A 24,542-nucleotide genomic window follows, 5' to 3' on the forward strand; every position below is an offset into this window, starting at 1 on the left:
ACCTAGATAGGTACCAGACCTAATCTGGGTCCACCACACCAAAGCGATGTCTTCAATCAGTTGAGGCACAATCAAGGATCACCTTTTGCATTCTGAATTCCATCTAGAAGCCGCACCAACACCACTTAGCATTCTGTCAAGGTTTCTCAATGAAATCTCTGCCGGTTAAACCTTAAACCCATACCAGTAACACAAGATCTTCTACCGGTAACCAAAAGCTGTCTGTCGGTAACCAACCATAACAGATAGTGTTGACATCAATGACAAAAAATGAATTCAACACATATTTAATTCATCCATATTGCCAACAGAAACACATTGTCCAATTCTACCACAAGAAAAACATTTTAGAGGCAACTTAACTTTATATTTTCCAGTGTCTCGCTGTAATCTTCTCACAAAATTTTCTTCAACTTCATCTAGGTCTCCATTGCATTTTGGCTCATCAAAACTTGAAACATTAAATGTGTCTTCTCTCTTTTCTCTTTCTCTTCCTCCATTTATGAAATCTCATAGGTTGCTAAGGTACCAATAAGCTGATCAATAGAATATTTGCTTAGATCATTGCTCTCATGTATAAAACATGTCTACAACTTGTAGGATTTAGGTAAAGTCAACAAGATCTTATGCACAACATTGCATTCCTCCAAATGTCCTTAGGTAACTCTAATGACACCAACAAGAACAATCATTATGTGAGTATAGATCTCAACTCCTTCATCTTCAAGCATTCTTAGGTACTCATACTTTTGCTTCAAATTCATTAGCCCAGCCTACTTTGTTTGCATAACCTTCATATGCCAAACGTAGCTTGTTCGACACAAATTTATCTTCCTTCAATCCATCTACTATTCCAAACACTGAATCACTTATACAACTTAGAATCATAGCTCTAGCCTTAGCATTAGCTTCCTTCGACCTTATCTCAACCATAGTCTTAGTACCACCCTACGGCTCTATATATCCAATCTGAATGATTTCCCAAATTTCATTCTGCAATGTCTCCAAATGCAACTCCATTCTCTCCTTCCAACAGGGAAAATTTTTATCATCAAATATAGGAACTTTGTAATGAATATCATGCACCATACCAAATCTACCTCAAGCGATTAAGCTTACTCAAGAGGAACCACACTCGGATACCAATTGTTGAACCCAAGGTAGGACTAAGAGGGGGGAGGAAATTAATGAATAACACATATCCAACACATGGACATCGAGATTTATACGTGGAAAACCCAAACAGGTAAAAACTACGATGGGAGTCAACCCATAAGAATAATCCACTATATTTAAAATGATTAAAAAGATAGAGCTCATTACTATGAACTTGTACACCAATGCTAACTACTCATGGGACAAGATACAAAGAGGACTTGCAAAACTTGAAGCTAACTGCACTGAGGGCAAGATACGATTTTTTTTTTGAAAAGAAGGATCTCTTGATCACGAAGCATTCCTTGAACTCTGCATCAAACGACCAACATGAACACACAACTTTTTTCTCAACTGTCAACAATCTGTCTCAACTCTCTGTCACAGTCACAACACAACTTTCATATTGAGTTGTTGATCCTCTTGACGAATCTCTTCAAAAAACTTGGGATGAGGATTCTGTCGAGTGCCCATATGGTTACCTTGCCCACGACCTCTACCTCTAGCAGACATCTTATCTACAGAAGGTACAAAATAATTATAATATAAAGTCTAGGGCCAACTGCTACTAGGGGTAAATTTCGTTAGATAACTCCAAAGTTTTAACTCAAGTTATTATACTATTATTCAAAATCATGTGAAAAAAAAGTACCTAGTGTATGAACATAGGCTCTAATACCAGATGTAATGCCCACCATGAAAGACCTAGAGAAACTAACACATAATCTAGAAAATAGAGGTAATTTTTTTTAAGAAGATACAACAACACATTAAACTACATTAACTCATTATTCTTAAGAATTTACATATAGATATTATACATGATCACATAAACTAAATTGCAGAAGGGAAATAATTCAAAAACATATAAATAATCTTAGTATTCTTCCCTAGGGTATCATAACGCCATTACTTAACTACAACATAAACATACAATAACTAACATTATTTACACCATCATATTGCATAGAGAAGTAACCATATAATTCCCATTAAATACATCTATCATAGTAAATCCATTAAACACCAGTTCATCAAATGATCCTAAACTAACAATACCAATTGATATTCATATCTTGCAAATCAACATTACACAAGTCACCATTATGTTACATATCATGTACAAATATCTTGTTACAAATATACATCATTTGCTGCAAATAGGAAACCATGATATACAAATGCTCCAAGTACAAGGATTGAAAAAAGTAGAAATATACATCACGCTCATGAACATCCAACGAAGATAAAATATCCCAATGGAAGAAGGCATCAACCACCCGATCATGTGGAACCAAAAGAAACCACCCATAGTTCTCTAGAGAATGATATAAGGCCCCATAGGCACTAAGCTTAGACTGACACCTATCTCTCAAAGAAAACAAATAAAACTTAAACAAAAGTCTATCAACATAAGACATAGGCCCCCCATAAGCAGGATGTGTTACGGAATATCAGATTATATCCTGGAATATCAGAGGGCTAAATGCCCCCCATAAGCAGGATGTGTTACAGAATGTCATCAGAGATCATAAACCGAATGTGGTCCTTGTTCAGGAAACCAAGATGTCCAAAGAAAAAGTTGAAAGGATCTGAATTTTCAAAGAAAATAGAGTCATAGGAACTAACTCGGAGGGTGCCTCTGGAGGAACTGCGATCTTTTGGAACAAAAATACTATAATAGGAAAGGAAATCATCTCCGCCTTTAATAGGAACTCATTTTTTCTCGAGCATATTAAGGGCAACTTTGTTTGGGTGTTATCTAATGTCTACGCTCCTAACACTAAATTCAGGAGAGATAAATTTTGGAAAAGCCTTGCGGCTGACAGACTCCAGTTTGCTGATCAAAGTTGGATTATTATGGGAGACTTCAATACCCCACTCAAAGACGAAGATAAGATGGGAGGAATCCCCTTACATCTTGATGGAAAACAAGACCTTATGGATTTCATTAATGACCAAGCTCTCATTGATGTTGATCTCTAGGGCATCAATTACACCTGGACCAATAGAAGAACCGGAGCTGATTTGATTCAAGTTAGGCTTGACAGATCTTTAATTTCTCCTGATTGGCTTTCTAAGTATAGTTGTTCCCTTGGTTCTGTTATCAAAATCGGTTCAGACCATTTCCCCATCTCATTTTTTGCCAACTCTTTTTCGGCTAAGAGAAACTTCCCTTTCAGATTTGAAAAAGCTTGGCTCTCCCATCCTTCTCTGGAAGCCTGTATTACTGAATGGTGGAACTTTGAAGTGGAGGGTAAGGCTCTTTTTAGAATTGCTAAAAAGCTCAACATCATAAAAGCCAAAATTAAAACCTGGAACAAAGAGATTTTTGGGGACATATTCAAGAACAAAACTCAAGTCAAAGCTGAATTAAAGCTTGTTCAGGATAGAATCCAAGAGGTGGGGTTGACCAAAGATCTTAGGATGGCTGAAAATGATCTGTTATCTAAATACCACTCCATCATTTCTAATGAAGAGATTTTTTGGAGACAAAGATCTAGAGCTTTGTTCCTGAAGGAAGGTGATAAAAGCACCCGCTTCTTTCACTTAAGCACAGGACAACCAATAGAATATCCAGACTAACTTTCAATAGAGGTGTCCTAATAGAGGATTGCGACATCAGGAAGGAAGCTCTCAAGCATTTCAGTACCTTGTTGGGCAAAGTGGAAAACCTAGATTACAGTAAGCAAAATACACTTTTACAAGCTATCCCTTCTATCCTATCCGAAGCTGACAATCGCCTCTTATCCCGTATTCCCACTAATCCTGAAATTAGAAAGACGGTGTTTTCCTTTCAGGGTGATAAATCCCTTGGCCCAGACGACTTTCCCATGTTTTTCTTCCAAAAATTCTGGCACATTGTGGAGGCGGACATATGCAATGGTGTTAAGGAATTCTTTGGCTCCACAAGACTTCTTAAGGAACCGAATGCCACTTTCATTGTCCTTATCCCAAAGATCCCCAAAGCTGATTCTCTTAACAAGTTTAGACCCATCAACTTGTGTAACTCTGTCTACAAGATCCTTTCCAAGGTTTTGACTTCCAGGTTGCTAGATGTTCTCCCAAGGATTATCTCTGTCCAACAGAATGGCTTTGTTCTCGGAAGACAGATTTTGGACTCTATTATCTCTATTCAAGAAAATATCCACTCCCTCAAAGTGGTGAGTAAACAGGGATTCTTCCTTAAGTTAGACATGGCTAAAGCTTTTGATAGAGTGAACTGGTAGTTTCTCCTCAGGATCATGAAATCATTTGGTTTTCGTGACAAAGTTATCCAGCTCTATTCTCAACTCATGGGAACTTCCTCCTCTGCTGTTATTGTTAATGGCTCCCTGTCTAATTTCTTCAAAAGCTCCAGAGGTCTCAGACAGGGAGACCCCATCTCCCCTATCCTGTTTACCATTCTTGCTGAATGCCTGGGTAGATTCATCCTTAAAAATGTGGAAGAAGGCAATCTTAAGGGTTTGAAACCCTCTTCATCTAATGCTGTTTGCTCTCATGAAAAATTTGTTGATGATTCTATCACCATGGGGGAAGCCACCATCTTGGAAGCCAAAAACATGAAAATCATTCTGAATACCTATGAATCTGCCTCTGGTCAAAAAATCAACTGGGATAAAAGCTCTCTGTTTTTCATCAACACCCCAGCCCAAAGGAAAATTAGGATTGGTAGGATTATTGGTTGTAACATATTTGAGTTTCCTTCTACCTATTTGAGGCTTCCTCTTTGTCTCAAGCCTGAGGATTCCTTCTGGAATAAGTTAATTAACAGACTCAACCTGAAACTTGCTGGCTGGAAAGGGGCTATTCTTATTCAAGCTGGTAAAGTCACTCTGCTCAAAGCCACTCTCCATAATCTTCTTGTGTATGCTCTTAGCTTGTTCAAAATCCCCTCAAAGTTTGCAAAAGCTATTGAAAGAATCCAAAAAAAGTTCCTTTGGTCGGGTGTGGAAGTTAAAAACAGAATCCCCCTTATAGCCTGGAATAACATTTGTACCCCTAAGGCCTCAAGTGGTTTGGGCTTAAGGAACATTAGTTCTATGAATAAAGCTTTATTAGCCAAACAAATTTGGAGATTCAAAGGGGAGGAAAGAGAATGGAACTCTATTTGGAAAAAACAAATATCTGTATATGCAACCTTCTGAGGAAGAGTTCTTTGACAACTCTTTCTCTATTGATGGATCTGCCATTTGGAATGCAGTGCAATCTGCTAAAGGCTGGGCTGCTGCTGGCAGAACCTGGAACCTTGGGGATGGGAGGAAAATAATATTTTGGGAAGATAGACGGATCCTGGATAAACCTCTGGAGGAAATCCCTATCATCAAAGATTGGAAAGACAACTTCAAATGCAAGTATGGTGAAATGGTAAGAGATTACTGGATAAATGGGAACTGGATTGACTTTAGCCAGCAGTGCCCGGATCTCAAGTTCCTTTAGATTGCTCTTTCTGCTAAAATCCCTAGAGACAACAAAGATGACATTCTGATATGGGGGAAAACTCTGGATGGGAAATACTCTATTTCTTCTGCTGTGGCTATTCATAATGTCCTGGTGGAAGCTACTCCCATATGGCCTAAAGTTTGGAATAAGAACTTAGTTCCCAAAGTCAACATCTTCTTTTGGATTTTCATCCAAAATAAGATATTAACCCTGGATAATCTTCATAAAAGAGGCATCATTTTTCCTAACACATGTTCTCTTTGTTGCAGGGAAGAAGAGACAACTTGCCATATTCTCAATCAATTCTCTTTTAGCCAGGACATCTGGAAAATCATCCTGTCCAGGTGGAACCTGAGCTGGGTCTTCCCAAACTCTCTTGGTGACACTTGGCTTCAATGGCATTGTCCTAACTCTAATCCTAAAATTGTGGAGACTTGGAGATTTACTCTGCCGATTGTTATCTGGAACATATGGAAAGAGCGCAACAACAGGATTTTCAGAGATAAAAGGGCTATTCCTGAAGTGGTTGTAGACAAAATCTTTAGGAGTATTTTTGAATGCCTCTATGGCACTGATCATGGACTTGCTGCTAAAGAGGATTTCAAAGACAGATGAAATCTTTCTACCACCACTACTAGCAAGGAGAAAGGCAGAGAAGGTCTTGTCTGGTGTTTCCCCTCGTAGGGATGGATTAAGGCTAACTTCGATGGGGCTTCTAAAGAAAATCTGGGTAAAGCTGGATATAGGGGCATTATCAAGAATTTTGTTGGAAGTTGCCTTAAGGTGGTGGCTGGTCCTCTGGGGAATCAAACTAGCCATTTTGCTGAAGCCTCTGCTGCCTTGCATACTTTAATTATAGCCAAAAATCTGAATTATGATAAAATATGGCTTGAGGGGGATTCACTTAATATTATTAAGTGCTTAAAGGGGGAATCAGAGCCTTCTTGGTCTATTGAGAATATCATCATGAAAGCTAGAGAGATTATCGCCAGTTTCAAAGAAATTATTATACAACATGCCTTCAGAGAGAAAAACAATGTTGCTGACTGTTTAGCGAATACTGGAGTTAATTCTGACATTCAAATGATTTGGCACGAGGATGATCTCAATTTAAATATTAAAGAGATACTCAAAAAGGACCATTATACGGGGAGAGAAGGACAATTAAATCATGACAAGTAAAAAGAATCACTTACGCCTCGCTGAAAAGGCCATCATTACCTGGCACTGCAACAAATCTCCTACTATCTCCAAAAAATGGCCGCACGCTTTGTGGGTTACTCAGAGCAATAATTTGAGTTGCATCGGGAAAGAAGTTCTCAATTTGCAGAGAAACAGAGTCGATATCCTGCATTCAAAAATGGGAGGAGATCTAAGACGCGAAGAACCTGACAACACATCGACCTAGAAAGCAATGCCTAAAGTCTGGGCAAAGTTGAAGAAGGGCTCTCTCACCAGCTTCATGGAAAAGCTTGAGGACTATGACAAAGGTAGGGTCAACTTAGCCATTTCTAAGATTTCTGAAAACTGGTCTAATGGCTCTTTTAAACTTTATGGAGTTAAATTTAAGTTGGATGCTGGGCTTATTTCTACTGTGACTGGAATGCCCCACACCGGGATTAACTTCTTTCGAGACCTCAAGGTCTCCAACAATGCAGTTACCCTATTCCCACGGAAAGAGAAAGAGCGGGCCAAAATTGGCAAGGCTATTGAGGGCTACTACGATGCTGCAAACATCAAGAAGTTGTGGGGCTAGGTCCTGAACGCAATCATGGAGTATATTACGATTGAAGGTCGTTTCTCTAGGGCCCACACCTACCACTTCATGCTCTTAAACCATTTCAGACACGACAAAAAAGTGTCTTTGCCCTACTACCTTTTTCGATCCCTCTCCAGGTCCCTGAACAAGCACAGGACTAACCCTTCTAGCCCGATTCTCCACTGCGGGCTCCTGCTGCTCATCTATGAGCATTGCAAAACCCTCACTCTGCAGGAAAATAAGCGGATTTTCGCTTCCCCAGGTAAAAGGAAGATGGAAGAGGGAGATACTAGCAAGGAGAAGGAGTCATCCAGCAAGAAAAGGAAAAGTGCCTTCGGGTTGGAAACTGAGGACATTATCAAGGAAAGCAGTGGTATGGAGACGGATGACTCTAACGGTGAAGACAACTAGAAGGAAAAGGAGCTAGGCAACGAGGAAGAAAGTGGAGATTTCGAGCCTGGTTAAGATAGCCCTATTCTAAGTGATCACCCTGGTAAGGACATTAGCCATTTGATGGAGGAGACGGCTCCCAAGGATAATGAGGAAATCGAAGTTAATTATGAGAAGGAAACAAACAAAGGCTCTGAGAAGAACTTGACTGAGGAAAGGGATAGCAAGGACAAGGAAAGTGCTGGTGAGGGGCTTATCCTGAATAATCTCAAGAAGCTCTCGGAGGTCAAAATGAATTTCGACAGACGGACTTATGAAACCCTGAAAAACCTAGAGAAGCAAGGGATAAATTCGGATAAAAACAGGGAGGATGAAAATAGAGAGCATATTAATTGGAAGTAGGAAATGGAGAATAAGGTAAAATCGCTGGAAGAGGGAAAAGAAGCGATGAAAAATCTGATGGGAATTATCCCAAGTATCCTCTCTGCTGTCACCAAAAACCTGGAAGACATTGCCAAGGTCTTTGACCATACTCCTAAACCAGTTGTGGATCTTGACCTGGAGGAGGAGACCATCCAGACTGGAAGTGGTGGTGTTGCTACCCTAGCGGGCGGAACTGTGAAGAGAACCAGGGCCAGTATCAAGAAAGCTGTGGCTGCTGCAGCCAAGGACCCTCCCAACTTCAAAGACAACATCAAAGAGTTGCAAGAAATTAGCAGCACCCTGGCTAAAGCCCTAGATAAAATCTGATTCCTAGATGGCCTGCTGGCTTTTAGGGGCTTTTGTGGGTTTTCCTCGGTTTTTCGCTGGTTTTTTCCTTTTGTTCTGTTCCTCTCTGTTTCTTGTGGCTTTGCTGTTTAAGTCTTTCTTGTAAAGGGTTTCGGGGCTCCTTCAAAACCTACTTTTTCATTAATAAAAAACATAAGACATAGGCTCAAATATAAATCAAGGACTTACCAGAGTTTTCCATGAAAGAAAGGCTAAGATCGAGGACACATATAGGAGAAAGTGTCATCACGCGCCATCATCAAGGTTATCCTAGCAATTTCTCTGGACCTCAACGCCAAGTGACAACCATGCGGAACCAACTCAACCTCTCAAGAAGACAAGGAAGTACAGTCATGCCACCAAGGCCTTCCCAATCTCATCCCGAGCTTTAATTAGCACTTTAGGCCATGAATGGGGCACCATAATTATCTTGTTAATGTGAAAATTGCCCAACCCCTAAATAAATAAATTAACGTTATCACTTATTGAACCACAAAATTCCAATGAGATCTCCTAGTAGTAACTTATGGGCCTCGACACTCACTTGGAAGCCAATCCCCCTAATAAGTTCGTAAGGTCTAGGGTTAAATACAAATCATAAATCATAATCCCATCTCAAAATCATCCAGTAATGAATAATCAATTGGTTCTCATATGAGAAACTGAACCATCACAGTAAAACTATCTCATCATCATAACTTCAAATGAATTCAACTTATGCAATATCAATAATATCACAAAAATATTTAAAAAATACAATAAACCAATTCTAGAATTCATCACAGAAAATCTCAAGTCTGAAAAAAATTTGAAAAACAATCAAAAGATAAAAATAACTAGAATAGTGCATTCATAAACTTCTTTAGCGCATTTTCACATTCTTTTCGTGCATTTACATAATCTTGTAGCACATACACCAACTCTTCTAGCGCATTTGTGACTTAGAATAGCACTTTTGTAACTTAGTTTAGCGCATTTGTTACACAGTCTAGCACATACGAAAAATATTTTGGTGCATATGTTAATTCTTCTAGCACATATGAAAAGAAGTAAAACATGACACATAAATAAAGATAAAACTTATTATCAATCTTCAGAAAACTCAAACAAGGCTTCACATAAGCAAATCGACCCAAATAGAAATGTCTTTATCTCAAAAGCCAAAATATAAGATTTCAAGAAAGAAAATACATTCATAGAAAAAAATCACAACAAGAATCAAAAGCCCAAAATTCTCTCATACACAGTAAATAGAAATTAATAGCAAATTATAGAATTTCTTTTCACAACACAGGAGTCTTACACACAAAACAAATCACAACAAGAATCCCAAAACTCCCAAGCATAGTAAACAAAATTTTGACATTATAATAATTATAATTTATAGATTTCTTCCCAATAATCCCAGAGGACAAATTTTAGATACAAAGTATACAATCTTTCCTTTTCAAAAATAAAAGATGTAGAAATAATATACAAAGATAATAGAGTCTCCAACTTGTAATAAGAAGAATGATCTAATTTTGAAAGAAAGTTGAAGCGTAACCACAATCTAGAAAACACCAACACAATCCATAGGAAAAATGAGAACTCCAAAAAATGCAATCCACAATGAATAGTTCCATAGAAACTTCAAAAACTTGAAAACAACAATTCTTCTCCCAAAAACTTAAAATCACCAAAATGCTCCAAATTCTCCAGAAAAATATCACAACCTTCTCCAAATTTCAGCCCATACAATAATAATACAAAACTCCTCTAAAAAGCCCTAAAATAAAACATAAAGCAAAAATCCTAAAAATAATAATCTTTCATGCATAGAAATTCAATTATCAATTTCAATGCAAAGCATAAAGCTCACTCCACTTCCACCTTCAAAAACGTAGGGAAAATAATTAAAAATAATATTTACTAAATAAAACTCTCAATTAGCCAATAATAAAAAATAAATAAAAGAAATTAACAATTAAATTTAAAATCTTCCATAATATTATTCCATAAAATTAATTATTTAATAATATTAAACTCGCAATAAATATTATTAATTAGTTACTATTTTATTTATTAATTATGCATTAAAACTTATAACATTAAATTAATTAATTAATTACCACAATTGAATCAACCCAACATAATAATTAAAATAAAACACCACACAACTCCCATAAAACAACATAACCAAATATTAAAATTGACAAGGTATCGACTAAGCTTAGAATGTGATAGGACGTTATATCATTCTTCGATCAACTTGCCATTGAGATTAGAGACATGCTCAAACCTATGAAATCAGGTGGAGTCAATGTCTAGTACCTGCAAGCTGCATAACACCAAATGTCTATGCACTATATATATATATATATATATATATATATATATATATATGCTTAGAATGTGATAGGACGTTATATCATTCTTCGATCAACTTGCCATTGAGATTAGAGACATGCTCAAACCTATGAAATCGGGTGGAGTCAATGTCTAGTACCTGCAAGCTGCATAACACCAAATGTCTATGCACAATATATATATATATATATACAGTCACAGAGTAAACACATAAGTGAAAAGAGAATTGCAACGTCACACCCTGCTCACAATGAGTGGTATGACATCGTCCCTTCCATGTACACAATAACAATACATCGCAAAGACACAACATTATCATATCCAATATAATCATGAAGTAAAGTTAGCACATAGCATGATAACATCATAAGTAAACATAAATCACTAAATAATCATAAATATTCAAACATAAATCCCAATATAGTCATGAATGTATCATCATTCACATAAACTAATGTATCATTTTTCATTATGAAATGTCTATCATCAAAACATAAATAAAACCATAAGCATCTACCAAGAGTAGCATAAGTTTATCTAAACAAGTCCATGAATGTCTATGAATGCATCAAAAGAAATGTGTATTAAGGAGGGACCTCACCTTTGAGAACACCTCCAAGATTTTTACATAGAAAAACTAAATTTTTTATTGACTTGATGAGAATATTTTAAAACCAATGGTTGGTAATAATCCCAAATGCACTTGTAGAAGATACGTGAATAAATATGAAAAATAAATTTGAAAACTTAAAATAGGAAGATGTCAATTGTTTGTTGGAATGATGAGAAATCTTATGTTTAGATTCATAATGCAGATACTTGGACTAAGAATATCAAATACTAATAGTGAAAAGTTTATTGTAAAAATTCTAATGAATGCATATAAAAGTGTGGGTTAAACCTCGTATACTAAACATACTAATGTTATATTGCATGTAGTAAGTAATAAAATGAATAAAACTCACCTAATAAGAAAAATTAGAACTAAAAATAAGTAGAAAAATACTAATGAAAGTTTTTGGGAGGTTTGAAAGAGCCCAAATAATAATAAACTATGGGAATTATTCAGTAGACTGAAATGAAAAGATAAATTTATAGTTGAAGCCTTGAAAAAACAAGAGTATCATCTATTCAAAGAGATTTTGTGAAAAGAAGAATTGATTGTCGAAATTGTGGGCCACAATTAAACCATTTTTTGGATATGACTCAAGCACAACATTTCTCCAATTTTTCTAGAGATGTATCCTTAAATAAAAATTATGCAAAGGTATTTTGAAATGAAAAAAACAATTTTATGTTGAAATAAATCACACACGCACAATTTTTTGTAAAGTGCATTTGAATTTTTTAACCATTATGATGTTTATCAAAATATATATATAGCTTTCCATTTTAATGAGATTTTGCATAAGTGTTTGGAAAAAGATCAAGCTAAATTGATAAGAGATTTCATTTCAACCATTTTATGTGAAAGATTTTGTGGACAATTATATTACAAGAAATTGTTTTTGGATAAAGCATGTGATAGTTGTGATGACTTGCAATTTTTTTTTTATGTAAGTACTGTCGTTAATCATGGTAGCTCCTGTTTATTATATCAAAAGAGCAAAATATACAAAATTTGCATAATGAGAAGCAACCCACCTCACCACATCACTATGCTTGGGAAAGAATATTTCCAAGTAGCATCACTAAATAATTTTACCCATATCTAGTTCAAAACAATGGATACAAAAACCCCTTCCCAGTGAATTAAAATGGCCCGCATCAGTACATGAATTCCAAAGGTATCACAACAAACAACATTAACATTCTATGTGAGCTATATTGCATCATGCACCATTACAGGGTACAATCAAACATTCCTTGGTGAGGATGTCTATCAAACCATTCCAGTCTTTAGTTGAATCCCCCAATATCTTAACCTCCATTTGATTGGCCCCAAGGTTAGCGAGACAATCAACAAACATGTTCGCTTCTATGTAAACATGCTTGATAGTGCAATCATTAAAACTATTTAATAAGTCTCCAAATCTGCGAACCCAACTTTTGAGCTTCCAATTGATGACATGTTTCAATTTGACAACATTGATAATAATCTACGAGTCCCCCTCTATGTTAATACCATCAAAACCTCTCAATTTTCATAACCATAGACCCCTTCCTAATGCCACAACTCCAACCTTGTTGGTGGCAGAACCAATGTTTCTCAAAAGTGCACAAATTATCAATCCTTTATCATTTCTAACAATGTACCTCGCACTAGTAGGGCTTAAGTTCCCTTTTGGGGAACTATCAAAATTGAACTTTAGATGACCTGGAGGGGAGCCATCCACTTTACTATTCCCATGTTCACCTTCTTCTTTGTGTTGGAAATTAGATTTGGCTTTGCAGGTCTAGACCAACTTTTGATAATATTTTCATACCAAGAAGTGTAAATACCCTTGGTACTAGATCTGTTCCTTGTGTTGAGCAATTTTGTGAGCCCCCCTCTATTTTTTGGATCACCAATTTGACCTCCCATTCCTCATTACAAAAGACCTTCTATTACATTTCTTCCAAATTTGCTAAGCCACCATGGATGGAGCAACATTCCACAAATCAACCCAATGGGCAATTTCTATACAACCTTGGCCAACCATTGATCATAGCCACGATATCCTATGATCTCAATCCACTATACCCAAGAAGGGATAACTTTAAGAAACCCCCCTAGGTAAAGGTGTAAATGCCTGACGAATCTTTCATTATTTGGGGGGAAAATATTATTTTTTTTGGCAAATTTTTTTTAAAAGGGAAAAAAAATTAAATTCCATTGGCAAATTTTTCTCAGTTGCGTAAGAATTGTATGAAAATTAAGGCGAATTTTTCATTCTCTTTGGGATTTTTAAAAAATTTTATTGGCAAATCTTTTTCTATTGCGTGATTTTTTTTGAAAAATTAAGGCGAATATTTCATTATTTTTTGGGGAAAATAATAATTACATTGGCGATTTTTTTCATATTACATGAAAAATGTAGAAAAATTAAGGCGAATTAGTCATTATTTTTGGAGGAAAATAATAATTACATTGGCGAATGTTTTTCAATCACATAAAAATTGTAGAATAATTAAGGCGAATCTTCCATTACTAATTGGAGAAAAAAACTAATATAGCAAACACATGACATCTTAGCTGTAAATGTCCTACATATCCGTATGAAATCTTGATTGAGGATTCTTTGCTATCCTTTTGCATAGAAAACACTACCCGTGTCAGAGGAAGAAAAATACGTAGGACAACACAAATTTAATATTCAATGAGAAGCTACCAGTATTAATCTATGTTGAGGTCCGTGAGTCATGTATAGGTGTCAGGACTGTTGGAATGAAAGCTTTCTTGTGGAATGATAGAAATTTACATCTCACACAAATTAATACAGTATATGAAATAATCCAAAGTATAGACCTGATTGTCAGTTGTCGCCACTTCACAAATAGAGAAATAGGGTCATTATTCGCATGCTGTATTTTAGAATGTAGAAGATAGAAGTTATATAATTCGCATATTGCATTTCAAATTGTAGAAGATAGACATATTTCTAGGATAATTTTTTAAGAAGTGTTGTTGCCTTGCTTGTAGAGGTTTTAAAATGAAGTGCATAGAAGGTGCAGTTGAATTCTGGCATAAGGAGATATGGCGGAAGGTTTGCAGATGCCATGAAGTAAAGAAGATTGATGACTTACCTTGTAGCCAAAGGGTTATTAAAATTGCCAAAGATAACCAAATGGTTATTAAAAGGCTTGAGTGCAACTACAAGCTTCAATTGCAATTGCGAATAATTCTGATCTCTCTTCCAACCGTCATTTCCACCTTATAATGGGTGGAATGCATAGAGAAAGCTGGGTGAAGACACATGAGATGTTTTAGAGTCAAGCATCCTTTCTTGATCAAAACTCTCAAAGTTCTCCCCTAGCGGAAAATGCAATGAGAATCTTGTATCCTGGTATCCTCTGCATGAATAACCGCAAATGTGTGATAGTGGCATGGCTCAGAAGGTAGTTGGCTTTCATGGAAGCTTTCTATGTCTCAGTACCAAAGCTTTCATGTATACTGGCCTGGCAGTTTTACAATATCCTATACATGCAATACATGTTACACATTCTTGTAAATGGCCACTAGCTTGTTGCATTCCTTATGATTATAAAAGGAATACCAAGGCTGTAAATAAGGATTCTAAAATTTTCTTATCTCCAGGTAGAGTAGAAACAAGGATTTGTCTTGTCTATTTGTGTAGGGTGGTTTCATGGTGAAAGAAATTGGAATGTACACTTTCTCTCAGTATTTTTTCAATTACTTAATGAATAGACTACTATATTGTTGCTAAGATTGTCTCCATTTGTACTTTCAAATGATACATGAATGATGAATCATAATATTAAGGATATTTTGTTTTGTCTTGGCAATTTCCTTATCACTGTGTGATCCTTGTCAATGTGTTATTGTTAGGAATTAATGCTTGAGTGGTTCACTCATTTGAAATAATCTGCTTCTTGGGTTTACATTCTTGATCTTAGATTTGACTATGTGCCCTGTACATAAGCACTAGTCTGTTGAAGCTATTCACTATTTTTTTAGAAAATAACCCATATAGAAAACATGCCATGGTCACTGTAACTTATATCAAAAAATTCTAAAATAATAAAAGAATATATATATACTATTAATATATACCACAGAAGGTAACTTATGGTAAGTGTGTATATAATGAGACACTTAAGATCATTGATGAATCTGATCATCATCGAATTCCTTTAAATTGGACATTGGGGTATACTGTATTTCCACATTACATGTTCGAGTTGAAAATGCAGAGGTGGGAGTGATGGACACACTAGTTATGCATAGGGCAACGACACAACAAACAATGTTTGTAGATGAAGTCACTGATAAATGGTTAGGAGGGGTCTTGGTGAATGACCGTGCATAATGCATGCGGTCAAGGTAGTGTTGGGGTTGGAGTTTCTGATAGCATATCACAGGCATAGGGTCAGTTTGGACATTCCGACCTTTTTTCTTGCCATGGTGTTATATGTGAGGGTTTCCAAGGAGTGGGCAAAAAAACTCACCCAGATGTTGTTTGAGCATGCATATTTGCGCGACATTGATGCAGTGATTGATATTGTGGATGAGAACCTCCTCATTCCCCTCCCACAAAAATATTACATGGGGGGGGGGTTCTAAATTTTCTGATTGTGCAAACATAAGATGCTCCGTTGCTACAGGGGTGGAGGAGTGATATACTATGTAGTGAGGGTTTCCAAGGAGTGGGCAAAAAAAATCACCCAGATGTTGTTTGAGCATGCATATTTATGCGACATTGATGCGGTGATTGATAATATGGATGAGAACCTCCTCATTCCCCTCCCACAAAAATATTACATTGGGGGGGGGGGGGTTCTAAATTTTATGATTGTAGTATCAAATTCCTCCTGTATGTAGCCAAAATCAAGGAACTTGAGGAGGACAATTGGCATTGGGATTACCAAACCACTAAAGGGTTGCTAGATGAATCTGGAAATGATGAGGCGAATGCGGCTGAGATTGTAGGGGCACTGCAACTAGGGAGTGGAGAGGAATGGATTGAGGATGACAGACGTGGTGTGGAGGAAATTGTAACAGACGAAGCTCATGCTAACTGCGAATAGGACTGCTTGCTCATCTTACAAGCCAAGAAAGTCAGGCAGGATAGAATGAAGGAGAAATGTGAAGTGGCAAGGCAGGCTTGAAATGTCTCCTAGTCTTGAAGTATGGTGCAACTGCTTCATTCTATTTTGAATTTTGTATTGTGGGTTACGGGTTGTTAAGTACTTGTGCCATATTTTATGTCACTACTGGACATTCAATTGGAATATATTTTCAGCTACAATCCAAATATGTATCTTTATTTTTAATGTTATCATAGTATAATGGGTGCTGGCCCTACCAAGCTATTAACCTATCATATGCAAGTTCTTTCATGATAATATCATTTCTAGAATTTTTTTATGTCTGGTTTACTTCTTTTTGGAAGTTGGTGAAGTTGTATTTGTAATTTTGTATGAGCTGGGTTTCAATTTTGGTTTTGTTATTAGCTTTTGCCCTACTGCATTGTTAAACCGATATAGGTTATAGCTAGGGTTTCAAAATAAAGGTTAAAATAATTCACTCTGCAAATCTGTTACTGTAGATGATCAATTAGGCTGATAGGCTCATGAAATTGAAAGACATAAAGAATTTAAGAAAGCAATGATTAATGTAACAAATACAACTATAGCCTGCATAGAAAACCCTAGAGCATAATCCCTTACAATGGTAAATTCAAATTACAAGCATGTGTACTAGTTTAATGTCTTTAATTTTATTATTATTTATTTGTCATAGTTTATAATAACCTTCAACACTGTGGAGTTAGCTTCATCGAGCACTTACAGCTAACTCCACAATCACACGAAGATCCTGGCCATTGATCTTACAGAAGACAACCACACATTATCACACTTAGGAGACGAACATGCTGGACCCATGTCCTAGCCATGTCACGTGGCTTTCCACATGTCATCCGTTTAGTGTTGGTATGACGTCACTATTGGTAGGTCCCGTGTGGGTGGAGTTAGTTTTGGCGAGCAACTATGGTTAATTGTGCAACTGCGCAATGATTTGGGCGTCGGATAAACAGGAGGTGACTGCTCAATACTGTGGCTTACGAGGAGGATAGGTTGGTCCAACCCTTTCTGATGTGTCCTTTGACCTCCAATATGTAGGATCTTATTGGTCCACTTAATAAGAGACTAACATCAGCAGGGCCCATGTTCCATGTGTGCAGGCGAGGCTGCATAGTTAAGGTGAATAAACATCTTGATCTAACTGTGCAATCGCATGGTGATCTATTTATAATATTTCTACTTTATGAATATTTATAATATTTTTTAATTAATAACTTTTAATTTATTAGTCATAATAATATTTAAAATTTAATTTTTAACAATATTTGTCTCGTGTTGTGGTGTAATATTTGAAATTTAATATGTTATTTATATTTTAATAGTAATTTATAAAATATAAATAAACAATACCATTGAGGACAATCAAGTTATATCAAATTTTTATTGTAAATTCACTTACATTTGTTTTAGAAATTGAAATAAATTTTATTTTTTGCTCTGTAATAATATGTTATTTTATTCATATTCAAAGAGAAAAACATCTCAGAAGAAGTAAACTTTCCAGAAAAGTCCAGAAAAGTCCCAAAAACACCCAAAAAACTAAACAAAATATCCACATGACATGCATGTATTTTATTAATATTTAAACATTAAGATTATAAAAAGTATAGTGTATCCACCCTATTCATCCAAAAAAACCACCTACCAGATCTAATTTTGAAACCAACACCAAAAGACCCCCCATATGATAGATGCCAAAAGGCAAAAAATAACAATCCAAGCATGTATTCTGCTCGATGATAGTCAACATACATTCATACATTAAGTTACAATATCATATACTTAAATCGAGACGAGTACGACTAGCAAAACATAGAGAAACAACATATCATTATGCAATTAGTTGTTTTGAGCAAACTCATCTTCAAACTTCGACAGAGCCATCACCGCATCCAATGTACATTTCCTCAGCCTTAGCTTATGACCCACCTCCACCCTAGCCACCTTGTGTGCCACCCGCAGTACCTCTTCCACACACATCAACTTTGCAAAGGTTTTCAAAGCCTCCCAACCACATCTAGCCAAAGCCATAAATATTGCTTTCAATTCATCTTCTTGCTATCATACAAATGGTATGAGATTCACCGACACATTCAAACCTTTAGAAACATTTCCCACTCTTAGGATGAACCATTCAAATATAGAGTCCATGCCTTTCAAATACTCTTTAGCAATTAAATCTCAGAGCACCTGCTTCACCTTATCCACCGAGTCCTCAAATTCTAATCCCCACACTGCAATTAGGGAATAAATTTCCATATTTATGCGATACCAATGACCCACATGTGCAATTTCCTCTCCCATAATTAGCTTCACCGCCTCCATTAGTCTCTCATCCTTGAAAAGAAATAGATCCTGCAATTGTCTGCTTGTAAATTTTCCCACAAAAGGCACTAGCTTCTTCTCTGTTTTGAAAGTAAAACTTGCATCCATTACACTAGTCTCTGCAACGACACCATCTTTCACTACTTACCTTTCAAGCAATAGAACTCAACTTCTTCTCAAGTTGTAAAAAGGTGAATGATTAATGTGAGGTTGACAAATTCATCAATGCATTATCATAAATGCATTGTCCTTGCTTTGCCCTCAAATCTGTCTGCTCGATACTACATTAACTCCACCACCACTATACACCAATTAGATTGGCCAACTCCCATCACTTCGAACTTGCATAAATCTAGGAGTTTCCATAAAATCATTCTCTATCACCACGTTATCCATTGACATATTACTAAAATCTTCAAGCTGATATTCTTGTGTCTCTCGAAAAGATGTAACCCATTTGAACAACACATCAACCGCTTTGTTCCTAGTTCGTCGCATGGGAAACTTTAAAATTTAATTAATCAATCAATTTAATGACCGTTGGATGATTGCAGATCAACGACATAAGCTCAATTTTGGTCTGAAGTTGTCAAGGACAAATGTTTCTTGAAAAAGTCTATGGAATGCAAACATGTGTGTGCATTGTCTAATTAACTTTTATAAACTATATAATTAATTAAATCTAAGTCTATACTTAATTAATTTTAATCAATTTAGTGACCGTTGAATGATTACAGATTGACATAAGCTCTATTTTGACCCGAAGTTGTGAAGGACACAAGTTCTTCAAAAAGTCATCGAAATAGAGAAACGTGTGAGCACTGTCAGGAATGAAAGGTTTTAATAAATGAATGTTTGAATGTTTTTAATAAAAGAAAGAAAGAAAGAAAGAAAAAGAAACAAATTTTAACCACGGTTTTTCCCTTTGAGAAAGCTCTATTGCTCTTGAAATTAAGGGAGATTGGACTTTGGAGTAACGAGTTAACCAGGGAGATTCATAAATTAGAATCCAGATTCGGGGATGCAACAGATTCTGTCTGCACCAGTTTGTTTCTTCATCATTTCAAATTAAAACTTTCGGGTAAGTTCCTGAGAGAAATATAGAACACCTACATCCATGTTTTTAATTTTTTCAATCTTGCGGTTTAGATTGTAGAATTAGGGGCGATGGGGAAATCCAAAGAGATACAAAAAATAGAATATGCCCAATTCATTAAAACCCCAGGTTTCTCTGATGAATCCCATGATATTTATGATCCTGTAATCCATGGTAGGCTAACCACTACTCTTAGATTTTGATGTGAGAGGCCAATACATAAATAAAACTATAGCGTGGGATGTTGGATTGGGACACATGATGCTACCTGAGATTTTCCCTTGCCCAAAAATTGTCATGGTTTGCGCCCAAAATTATGATGAAAATAGATGAGCAATTTGTTAATAAAATATTCAAAAGGAAATTTATGCATTACTCAGGAATAATTTAAAATTTTGTTGGACTCAAGGCTTGGATGAGGACATTTTGGAGACTCAAACGTCCACATTGACCTAGAAAAGCTTGCATGTGATTTTGAAGCAGTTGATGAAGAGGGGAGAAATAATTATCTCAAAGCGATAACAATGGATGGTAAACAAATAGATCAAAATCATAAGCCACCTTATAAAGGAGATAATTTTGTTCCATGGGTTCAGGATACTATCGCCATGCTAACATTTTTCCTGGGATTGGAAAATAATATAGAAGTGGGTGCAAACCTCCTTGAAATGGTATTTAATATCCATTATGTTAATCAACCTTTTAGATATAATTTTGTTGAGCACGTTGTTCAATCCATGCATGAATAATTTATAGAGATTAAAAGAGGTTCCTCTAAGAAATTTAGGTTTACAACCTACCTGTGCCATCTTCTTCTAGTGAAATATAGTGGAACATTCTAGTCCAACAAGCTTCAGATTCAGGTGTATAGGGATGTTGAGGCGAGAATAGTGCGTCCAATATATGGATGTACCACTAAGATAAGGATGCATGATAATAGAGGGAACTACAACCATTTTGTATATTTCTTTTTGGCTCCAATGTATCATGCAAATACAAACACTCTAATGCCTAGATTGCCTGAGTCTTGTAGAGATTGCATTCAACTGGGACGTGAAATACAATTGGCTGACTGGTACCTCGTGGAAGAATATACTGTGATAAGGTTTTATGGATTAGTAGTAGAACCCTACAAACTTCCAATACATGTGATAGAGAGGGTTTTTGCATTGGAATATGTACGACAAATGGAGAGTACAAATAAGCTCTACTTTTATGGTCAACAAAAGAAGAGCATATTTCCTTCATTACCTTTTTCATGTGGAGGGTACACATTTCAGAGAAAAGAATTCAATATATGAAACTTTGAATTTTTTTAATTTTGATGTTGACAGTTACTGGCAGTATGATCCAAGCGACATCATTAAGGAAATGGTTGTGGCAAATAAGAACTCTGCAAGTAAAATCCAACATGTAAGTAAACCCTTGTTAGAGATGTTGAAAAACAAGGATTCTTGGGATGAGGTCAAAAAAGTGATGGAGGAAACTGTTGCTGAGAAAAGTATTTCTCTAGAGCAATTGTTAGCACAAATTATGACATTGCACCCACAGAGAACAACAGAGCAAGAGATCCAAACTAGGAGGTCAAACAATTTTTACAAAAGAGTCGATGTTCCATCTACTAGAATAAGCATCCCATATTCTCTATCACAAACTTGTATAGAGTCAAACTAGACACAAAACAAAATCAAAGATTTTTCGTCTATGAGGAAGAATCTAGGTGAACCAAAGACTATTGCAGATTTTGAAGATATCCTAGAGGATTACGAGTTTAGAAAATTGTGGAATATAGAGAATCCCTTTGAAGCATATGATGTCAGTGATGATGATATAGATCATCAAAGTGATAATGAGATACCCTCAGGTACAATTGTTACAAAATCTAGACAAACATCTATTTCGAGTGAGGCCATGTTTGAAAAATATTCTTTAAGGGCAGCCATAATGGAAAAATCAGGCTATCAAGGTAGTGGTCTGGGGTCAAAAGGACAAGGCCCTCAGATGCCACTAGAGGTAGAGTTACCAAGAAAAGGTGCATATCATGGAGGCATTGGAGTTGAATCAAAAGGGAAAGGTGATAATTATAAACCTGAACCTTGTTTTGTTATAGCTTCAAATCTCGACACTGAGATTCAATCACAACCAGAACATGGTAGAGAATCAAGTGCTACTACCATTGGTGGGGATGGTATGGGTACTAGTTCTAGTTGTGGTCAACAAGTGCAAGGACAAAAAGACACTCAAAAAAGACCAACAATAGAAGATAATATATAGAATCCCAGTGATCAAGGCATGCTAAAGAAGCAAAAGCTTATGACAACACTGACGAGTGTCTGTACAACTCCAACTACATCAAGTTCCCCTGTGAAGGTAATGTTTCTAGCTCCAGACCAAGCTTGGACCTCAAATGACTCTGATAACCCCAACTATAAGTAAAAATGAGACAAGAATAGGAATGGGTTTCACATCTTTTGCTAGACCTCCACCTCACAATGAAATAGTTAGAGCCACAGGCATAGGTGGAGGTGCCTACATCACTGCAAGTGCTAATTCACCATTCAAACATTTAATTGTGTCAGCAACCCATATTTCAATTACAATAATTTCGTTGATCAATTTAGATAGAGCAGAAAAAATAAAGAAAAAAGGAAGAACATGATGAAGGTTGCAAGTACTACAACTATAGAGGAAGAACCTGTTGGCAACAACAATGAAGGAAAACTGAGAGGGGGGGTGAATCAGTTTTCACCAGATCAGCAAACTTAACCATAAATACAGATCTGATAAACTCAAACAACAAAAAAGATAAGCAAATTGATATCACAACACAACACCAAAATTTTGACATGGAAAACCCGGTTAAGAGAAACATCACGGTGGGAACCTACCCACAATAAGATGATACTCTGCAGTAGTATGTGAAAATAATTACAATGGGGAATGCACCAGCATTCAGGCACACTGCCTAGAGCTCACTACTCAATATGCAATAACTCGGAAGGCTACAACCCTCAGGGAAGTCTCACTGTTTTGCAACAAGATTCAGACTATAATTCGAAAGAAATGAACTACAATAATAACATCTGCTAATGCCTGATGACAGTTCCGGTTAAGCACATATGTCTGCTCCGCAACACCTCAACTCAATACACAACATCAAAAGATGAATCCTTGTTTGCACATACACCACTCTCTAATAATGGAGACACAACCTTGACACCTAAATTACATGACAATATCACCTATTTATACAATTCATCAATCTTGACAACAATGTCGGTTAAACCCTCAACACCTAATTACAAAATTATATCACATGATACAAAGATTGACCACTGGACCAATATAATGATACACATGATATAACATGGATCTAAATCAAATATCTAAATAGGCAACACCATCAGAAATCTCGCCAAGATCAACCACAACACACTACATCACCAAGAATACCAGATAACACAAAGAACATCACTGGTTCAACAAAAAATACCAAAAAATTGCACAACGATCAATGCAGATCATCAAAATAAATAGGACACAATTAGGAAACACCAGCAAGCACGTTAGAATCATTAGTAACAACTTTACCAGCACCACTTATCAAATCTTCCTCGATCAACATCTGAACTTCAAGAACACTCAAACAACAACGACTGTCACAAAGAAAGATAACCTGCGGAGCACAAAATCACAAACCATCTGAAATGAAGATACACAAGACCGTCCCAAACAATCTCTCAAGAACACAGCTCAATATCTGATCACACTGGAATATACTGGAGGAAATACCGAACTCTGCAAAGCACTGATAAGAAAAACACAATTGTAAACCGAATCATATGATATGATCAATTAAGCTTTCCAGATCACCAAAACCAATACAGAAAGATGTAATGACACTATAAATACTCCATATATCAAACCATGATCCCAATAAACCAATTTGCAATCACCAGAGCAATAAATCACAAGAATAGGTTGACATCAATGACAACAACATATCCTAGTAGCAACAATGTCCAACAGAACCTGCATTGAACCAAATATGACCCAAATAAAGAAATGATGGAGTTAATGGTTTCTATGCCCCCAATTCCAAATCAAAATAAACCAGAGAATCAGATTGATCCCTCCCAATTTCACGTTAGCACCGTCCAAATGGATTTCTCAGGAGTAAAGAATGTAGACAAAATAAATGTGTTAAGGAAGACCAACGAATTGGTGTACACATCATTGCTCAAACAAGAGAGAGAAAAAAATTGGAGAGACAAATACAAAAATTACAGAGATATGTAGAAAATGAGAAAGAAAAGAGGAAAGCTGCAGATAATAGTTGCAATGAATTATGCAAAAGGATAAAAAAATCCACCTCTACATCTACAAGTGCAGAGAAGGAACATGTAGAGGTGGAATTGAATGAACTGAAGAAAAGCTTAGCTGAAAGCATCAAAAAAATTGAAAGTGAAAGAGTCTCTTCAGTACAATTATACAAAAATATGGAGAACGCCA

The sequence above is a fragment of the Cryptomeria japonica genome, chromosome 3, assembly GCF_030272615.1.
Source record: "Cryptomeria japonica chromosome 3, Sugi_1.0, whole genome shotgun sequence".
NCBI lineage: Eukaryota > Viridiplantae > Streptophyta > Pinopsida > Cupressales > Cupressaceae > Cryptomeria > Cryptomeria japonica.